The sequence below is a fragment of the Alexandromys fortis genome, unplaced genomic scaffold (genome assembly GCF_014885135.2).
Source record: "Alexandromys fortis isolate MF-2015 unplaced genomic scaffold, M_Fortis_MF-2015_v1.1 scaffold_220, whole genome shotgun sequence".
NCBI lineage: Eukaryota > Metazoa > Chordata > Mammalia > Rodentia > Cricetidae > Alexandromys > Alexandromys fortis.
Window position 1 is genome coordinate 1,169,821 of NW_026068099.1, and position 7,613 is coordinate 1,177,433.

General features: G+C 46.1%; 1 long non-coding RNA gene across 1 annotated transcript in view; it reads left to right on the forward strand.

Moving 5' to 3' along the window:
- The first annotated feature begins 2,116 nt into the window (after positions 1–2,116).
- The window catches only part of LOC126489469 (uncharacterized), a 47,865-nt gene continuing 42,368 nt past the window's right edge, over positions 2,117–7,613 (forward strand). The window contains exons 1-2 of the long non-coding RNA XR_007588928.1: positions 2,117–2,214; positions 2,571–2,664. This is a non-coding gene — a long non-coding RNA (uncharacterized lncRNA). The remainder of the gene's footprint in view (positions 2,215–2,570; positions 2,665–7,613) is intronic.

Sequence of the window (7,613 nt, forward strand, 5' to 3'; positions counted from 1 at the left end):
TTACTTTATACAATAGACTGCAAACTAGAAGCCTGTACTGTCTCTTCTTTTTTTTCCCCAATGGTTTGAAGGTTTTCTTTCTGTCATCTTATAGATTGTCTTTCATAAGCCCCAGGGTCCAGCACCTCACACCCTGCAGATCACTGTTTCATACCAGGTATTCTCAACTGGAGTAGGGACTCGGGACAAAATAAAAAGGCAAAGACAGAAACACACAGAAAAGACGCCCAAGTCCCACCTGGTATCAATTAAACCAGGATCTCGCAAAAGCATTTTTACATTGCATAATGTCCCTAGTTAATTTAATGTGCTTCTAGAGTAGAGTACTCTCTTCTTCCAGATCTAGATGCTCGACTAGTCCCTTCTGGCCAATGTCAGAGGTAGAGTAGCATCTCCAATAGGTTACCCACAGTTCCATAGGAAACCGACAAGACAGAATAGACCCAGCACTCCCGCTCCTGGTCTAGAGCCATAGCTCAGGGAAGGTACTGTATAGGCAGAACAGTAAGGCGACTTCACGATTCTGGCCTAGTGTTCACATCCTCTGGGATACTCTCCCCTTTGGTATGGGGTGGTCCCAGAGTTGTTTCTAGGAAACAATATGGCAGAAACATTGCAATCTGGATCAGCTGATTTTGTGAGACGTGGAGATATGTGCACGTGTTCAACGCAGGAAGCCCTATGGGCTCAGAGTTGCTATTTTCTCTCTCTCTCTCTCTCTCTCTCTCTCTCTCTCTCTCTCTCTCTCTCTCTCTCTCTCTCTCTCCCTCCTCCCTCCCTCCCTCCCTCCCTCCCTCCCTCCCTCCCTCCCTTCCTTCCTTCCTTCCTTCCTTCCTTCCTTCCTTTTATCTTTCCTTCCTTTCTTCTGTTTTAATTTTCCAAGACAGTGCTTCTCTGTGCTGCCCTTCTGTCCTGGAACTTGTTCTGTAGACCAGGTTGGCCTCAAACTCAGAGAGATTCACTGGCCTCCTGAGTGCAGGGATTAAAGGCGTGCACCACCACCTCCTGGTTGAGTTGCTATTCTTATGATGGTAAAGTGATTGTTCTATGATGATATAGTGATTACAGTGGTGGTGTCTGAGGGTGCTCTTAACCTTCCCCAGAAAAGACACGGCTTCTCCCAACCCTCAGGAAGAGAATAACCATACAGGGAAAACTCTGCTAAGGGATTCCTGATTCTTTTTTTCAGGAATGCCCTCTAAAAGGGCAGGCTTTGTAAAGGTCAGTTTGAATTGAATTTCTCCTGCTTGCCCAGGAACCTCTTCAATTCATGTTTCCCTCCTTTTCAGATTCACAACTGACACAGACTTAGAGTCTTAAATATTAAATAATAGCTGTAAAGCAATTTATAGCACACACAGGTTATCTCCATGAACATCCTCCAGTTTGTTCCTCACCACGTGCTGTGAAGTAGGCCCCTTTTCCTCAGGTTTATGAGCAAAGAAATGGAAGCTCACAGAATATAGATACCTTATCCAAAGTTCCAAAGCTGTGGAGGGGCATAAACACACATTTATTTTAAGGCCCACAGCACCAGTCTGCTGTGTTTTCTCTCTACCATGTGCCTGGCTTTCTGATTCTTTTCTTTTCCCAAACAACAAGCCCACTTGGTTCATTGCCTCTGAGGGGCTTGGCCCCTGTGTCTGTCAAACCGGAGAGCTAGTGAAAACTATTACCAGCTCATAAAACCAGCCGCCTGGTCACCATGTTGCCTAGATCACATCTTAGTTTGGATTGTGGGCGCATGTGAGCCACGTGCACAAAGCTTTCCAGTCCCTTGAGCATCCAGGCTTGTTACTGAGCACTGACACCCCTAGACTTTCTCAGTACATGCATGTATGTGTGTGTGTGTGTGTGTGTGTGCGCGTGCACACGCACGCTTGTTCTCCTTAAAATAAAGGCTTAATGCCTTCTGAACAAAGAAAAAAAAAACACACAAAAACAGAATAATAAAACTTAATAATTTATTATCAACAAAGTTAAGAACTTGAAAACACGAGAGTGTGGGGAGTGACTCATCAGAGGCACCAGAAAATGCCAAGATAATGAGTAACGATATTTGCTGAAATAAAATACAGTGTTCTTAGGATAGCCTCTTTGACTCCCGTTTCGTTCTCTCATTTGTTGGAACTTCTGAGGATTTCTCTTCCCCACTGTTCTCATGACAGACTTGACAGCCATTCGGCTCTGTGACCCATAATGAGCACAGTACAGGTGAGTTCCATGCATCTGCTCTCTAAACACACAGCCCGAGTGATGGATTTTAGAACTAGGAAGCTGGTTCAGCCTCTGGAAGTCAGATGTTGGTGGGATGCTTCAGTGAGCTCTTGCTGGCTAAAACTGGCTTGGAAGGCCCTGAAGGCCTTTATCAAGTCCTAGGAAAGTCTTACCTTCCACCCCTATGTCCTGGGCTCCTTTCTTCTCAGTGTTTATTGTTGGAAGGCTGGGGCTGGGGAGGAGGAAAGGCTTTGTCCCCTTCCTCTCTTCTATGACATCACTGAAAATCTCTCAACTTTCCTCCAAGAGTACTAGCCTCTTTTAGTCTTGTTTTGTTTTCTTTTCTCATTTAGCTCAGCTGAGGAACTCACCATTTGAGAACAGTGAAATTCAACTCAGGAATAAGGAAGGCTCAGATAACAGAAGGATCCAAATGCGTCCACTCAAGTGAGCTGGAATGTCGGGAGTAGTGTGTCCTGGCTGGGTACTGTTCTTCATTGTATACATGTATTTTAGAGCTGGGGCTATAGTTCAGTAGGTAGAGTGATTGCTTAGAATGGATGAAGCCCTCCCTGGGGTCAATCCACAACACCACTTAAAACAGCCTGGAGGCACAGGCATGTCATGAGTTCAAAGTCACCCAGGCACTATCAAGGCTACAGAACAAAATTAAATCTTACAGACTTCTGGACTTGAGTTATTAGAAGCCGAGTTTTTATTGGAATGGTACCACATTATAAAATTCAGTATTGTTATTTGTGAGATGGGCTCTGTCTGCTGGCTGGCATGGGATGGTGGGACCTCAGAGAATCTCTGAGTGCCAGTGTAACACCCGGTTTTGGTGTTACACCCTCGGTACAGCTCTCGCGCCACTGTACCAAATGCGAGTCCGGCAAGGCCAGGAGGTTAAACACAAGACACAGAGAGACCAGGGTCATTTGAAACGAGATCAAGGGAATAACGTTTATTCAGACTGGGGAAAGTCCTTACCTACCTAACTGCAGAACTAGGACCCCCGCCCAGGCAGGTGGGAAATTACCATATCAACAATGGAATGAATGCCCTGCAGCTAATCATCAGGTGGGGCAGGGAAAAATACAGGAATTTAACCAGGCGGGGCAGAACGCTAGTCATCTGACTAGAAACTGTACGCGCCCTAAGAATAAGGGCTGAATGCTAGATCATGTTGACCAGAAATTGTCCTTGAAATGCGCCCCAGGAATAAGGGCAGACCAGGGCCCTACATGACAGGTTACTCTTGGGAAGAATGAGAACTAGGCACCCCAGTGCCTACAAATCTATGACTCTAAGATCTAGTTTATTTATTTATTTATTTATTTATTTATTTATTTATTTATTTAAGAAGGTGAGGGAAACTTGATGCTAGGGTCCATAGCTTTTACTTCTTCCTCTTCACTCTGATAGCCTCAGCCTCAGCCACGAGGAGCTGGCTTGGCTGAAAGAGGCCAATTTGTGTTTCGTTCATCTCTCCTCACCTGCCGCCTAGGGTCCTGAGCTTCTTCCTCCGGCTAGCCTTGGGACGGGCCTCCTTCACGTAAGCAGCCTGTTGGCTAGGGGCCGCTGGAGCAGCTGCTACCTCGGCAGCTCTGCTCATGCACTAAGCTGACACATGACAACTTGTATTAGGCTGAGGCTCTCTGCGGGAAGCCGGTGGGCTCTCTCTGCCATCTCCCTTCTGTTTCACCATCTGCTGGCTCCCAGGGAGGTGGTGGCAGAGCACAGGTTAAAGAGGGTACCCGGAGTGAGGACATGGCGGAGGCCTAGAGCGCTAACCTTCTCCTTCCTTGTCAAAGGCTGCTTGGCAGAGTGGCACTTGTCCCTAAGAGAGCATGAGGTGGATCAGGGTAGGCTGGCCCACGCCGAGAGCATCCAGGTTGTGTCCCATCATCTGTGCCAGGAGTCACCATGTAGAAGTCACATTTTGGCTTGGTTTAAACTTGATCCATGTGCTTTACAGAGAACCTGTCAAGGGATTCTTGGCGTTTTCTTCGCACTTGTTTGAATGTTGTGGCTTTTAATATCTATCACGATTTTTAGGTGTGCATGTGTGTGTATTAAAGGTCCCTTCCATGCTCTTTCAGGATGTTCTCATATACCAACATAAAGTGGCAATCACATGGGTAGGCTGGCTAAGGGTGGGGCTTGGGCCGAGGAGGAGCCGGGCCATGTGTTCTGTGGGTTAATGCAATGGGCTGGCATGGTGGGAGGCTGCTGTGCTGGGGCCCTCCCTCTCAGCCGGTGGTCCCACAGATTCCAAGATGGTACAGATTGAAGGGAGGGGCGGGAGTGTTGGTGAAATGGTCATTGCTCCTTCTTTTTCTGAAGCTGAAAATGAGGCTTAGGGTAGGCAGTGGCCTATGAAAGAAAGGTACACCTACTCGGTAGGGGAAAAGGGACTAACGTGTGTGTGTGTGTGTGTGTGTGTGTGTGTTCTTGTCTGTTTATATACTGCCTGGTCATATGTGCTACAGTGTGCATAGTGCAGAAATCTAGAAGTTTCTGCTAACTGAATGAATTAAGATAGCCCAGGCTTTCTGCCTCCAAGTTAGTCCTATGATTCTTCCTTCTCCACCAAGAAGGATCTGAGGTGGCTCATGATTAAGGTGACCATGAGCTGGAGATGTGGCAAGTGGTAGAACATTTGCCTAACTTAAGTTTAATTCCGAGTGATGAAAAGAAAGACTGTATATTTCCATTTCTCTGCTTCTCCTCATATTCCCTGATCCCCAGTCATGTCGCCAGTGTAAACATACATCACTTGTTACCCAGAATGTCTCATCATCTGAACATGCCTTTTTGGGGGGAGGGGTGCTGGTGGGCTCTTTTCCAGGGTATTGCAACAACTGGGCTACATCTTCACTCTCAAAGGCCTTTATGTTGATCCTTAAATATTTGTTTGCCCAGGTTGCTTCTGGGACACCCACCTTACACTTTCCCAGAAGGCTTTGATGAGTCCTTGAACACAGGTGTTGGGAAGACTCATGGACAGGTGCACGAAGTAGTTTGGCCAGGACTGCCTGTGGCCTAATAATGGACTTCAAAAGTAATTACATGGAACTCGTTTTCTTCGTCCATAAAACAACACAGTTCCCTAGGACCCTGAATGTCTTGAACATCTGCTTTCACAAATTAATTTCAGGGGGTAGCCTGTTCTGTGCCCTGTTGGCCTCTTCTTCATTAACTTCTGTGGTGTTGTGATTAGGGCCACATCTGGACTGTACCACAGTGGTTGGACAGATCAGATGTTCCACTGGGGAGATAGTGACTTACATTCAGGACTGCAGATGTCTTCCTCTGTGGTTTCCTTGGTTACCACTCTGCGGTCCCAGCAATGGGTTTAAGGATTGCTCAAGGACACAACAGGGCTGGACTCTAGTGTCCGCTGATAGGGCACTCTCTGTTTTGTCCTTCTTGTTACCCTACCTGGTAAGCAAGGCCTGGGAGTCCAGAAAGGCACAATGGGCACTGTAGTGGAAGATTCCTGACTTTCAGTACAAGGCTGAAATAGAATGGCTTTATCTCAGACAGAGGGATAGTAATCAGATAGAGGGATAGTAAAGAGGTCTCCGTAGGAGGGTCAGACAGATGGGATGCCCGATCTTGGGAAAACACAGTCTCCCTCATCTTAGGGAGAACTTGCTTTTAAAAATGTCTCATATGGAAACCAAAGTTTTATCTTCCCCAGAGGGAGAAACCATCCCTGGCTAAATTTATTCAGAGCTGTGATTCAAGTTCTAGTTCACTTCTTTGTCTTGTGAGACCTTATGTAGGCTTCTTGGTCTCCCTCATAGGATTATCTGGAGGATCACATGATAGAATTCTCAGCGTTATAAGAATATTGTGCCACAGTGGTGGGAGCTTGTAATCATAACCCACTTTGGGCACCAAGAGTCTTTAGGTGCACTGCAGAATCTGATAGATGGAGCGCAAACTCATTCTGTGCTCTCGAGAAGACAATGTTTGAGCAACAGGTCCATGGACCAGGAAGACAAAGAATTCTTCAGTCACTCTGCTGGTCTCACCAGTGAATCATCTGATGATGGAGGTTGGGAGAGTCCCTTCTAAAGAGAAGTTTAATGTCTCTGCCTCAAGCAAACTTAGCATTAGTAGACGTTTCTTGAATTGTCCCAGTGACAAAGAAAACACTGGGTGTGTGTATGTGGGGGACATCAGGCTCCTGTCCTGACGTGTTTATGGTAATGAGTAAAGTTCATGGGTCACCTGTGAGTTCTGTCTCCCGGTCTCTCACTGCTGGGCCTCTCAGGTAGACTGTGGATGGTCTAGAAGTCAACATGAGTCCAAGTGTCTTCTTGCAGACCCAGGAGGCCCCCAGAGGAGGGCAGATGAGACCAGAAAGGTGAAGCTGTGAAGCTGGCGGGCTCCCTCTCTTAGCTTTACGAACTCTCACCACACAGGACATGGTCATGGGAAAGAAACACTAGGATTAGGGTCGATCCACTTTCTGAATGAAGCCTGGAGTCTAAAACAGTGGTTTTCAACCTGTGGGTCGTGACCCCTTTGGGGTCACATATCAGATATTTTGCATATCAGATATTTACATTACAATTCATAATAGCAGCAAAATTATAGCTATCAAGTAGCAATGAAAATAATTTTATGATTGGAGGTCAGCACAACATAAGGAACTGTATTAAAGAGTCGCAACATTAGGAAGGTTGAGAACCGCTGTTCTAAAAGTTCTCTTGCTTCTGACCTTGCCCTGATGATATTCAGTCGTAATAAAGGACTTTTAAAAAAGCAGCCTTATCTTTAGAGGGTACTGGGAAGATAACTGTCTATAGGTTGGGGTAAAGCAAGTCACCTTGGGTGGCCTTTGTTCAGTCAACCCTCCTAGAATTCTTACAATATTTTTTTTGACTTTAATAACAGTTTTATTAGAAGTTCTGGGATTTAACAAATAAAAGTAAATATCCAGCAAATTTCAATTTTAGACAGACTCCTTCCAATATTACTACTTTTGAATATCACATTTAAGATAGATATTATTGTTAACCATTATTTATTTGATCCTGGTTGTGAAAGATTATATCTTCAGGGCCTTTTTTTTTATTGAGAAAAGGAAAAGAAAAAAAAGTTTCCGCCTCCTCCCAGCCTCCCATTTCCCTCCCCCTCCTCACACCCTTCTACCCCTCCCCCCACTCCTTTCCCCTTCCCCCCACTCCTCTTCCCTTCCCTCTCCAACCCAAAGAGCAGTCAGGGTTCCCTGCCCTGTGGAAAGTCCAAGGTCCTCCCCCCTCCGTCCATGTCTAGGAAGGTGAACATCCAAACTGGCTAGGCTCCCACCAAGCCGGAACATGAAGTAGGATCAAAACCCCGTGCCATTGTCCTTGGCTTCTCATCAGCCCTCATTGTTC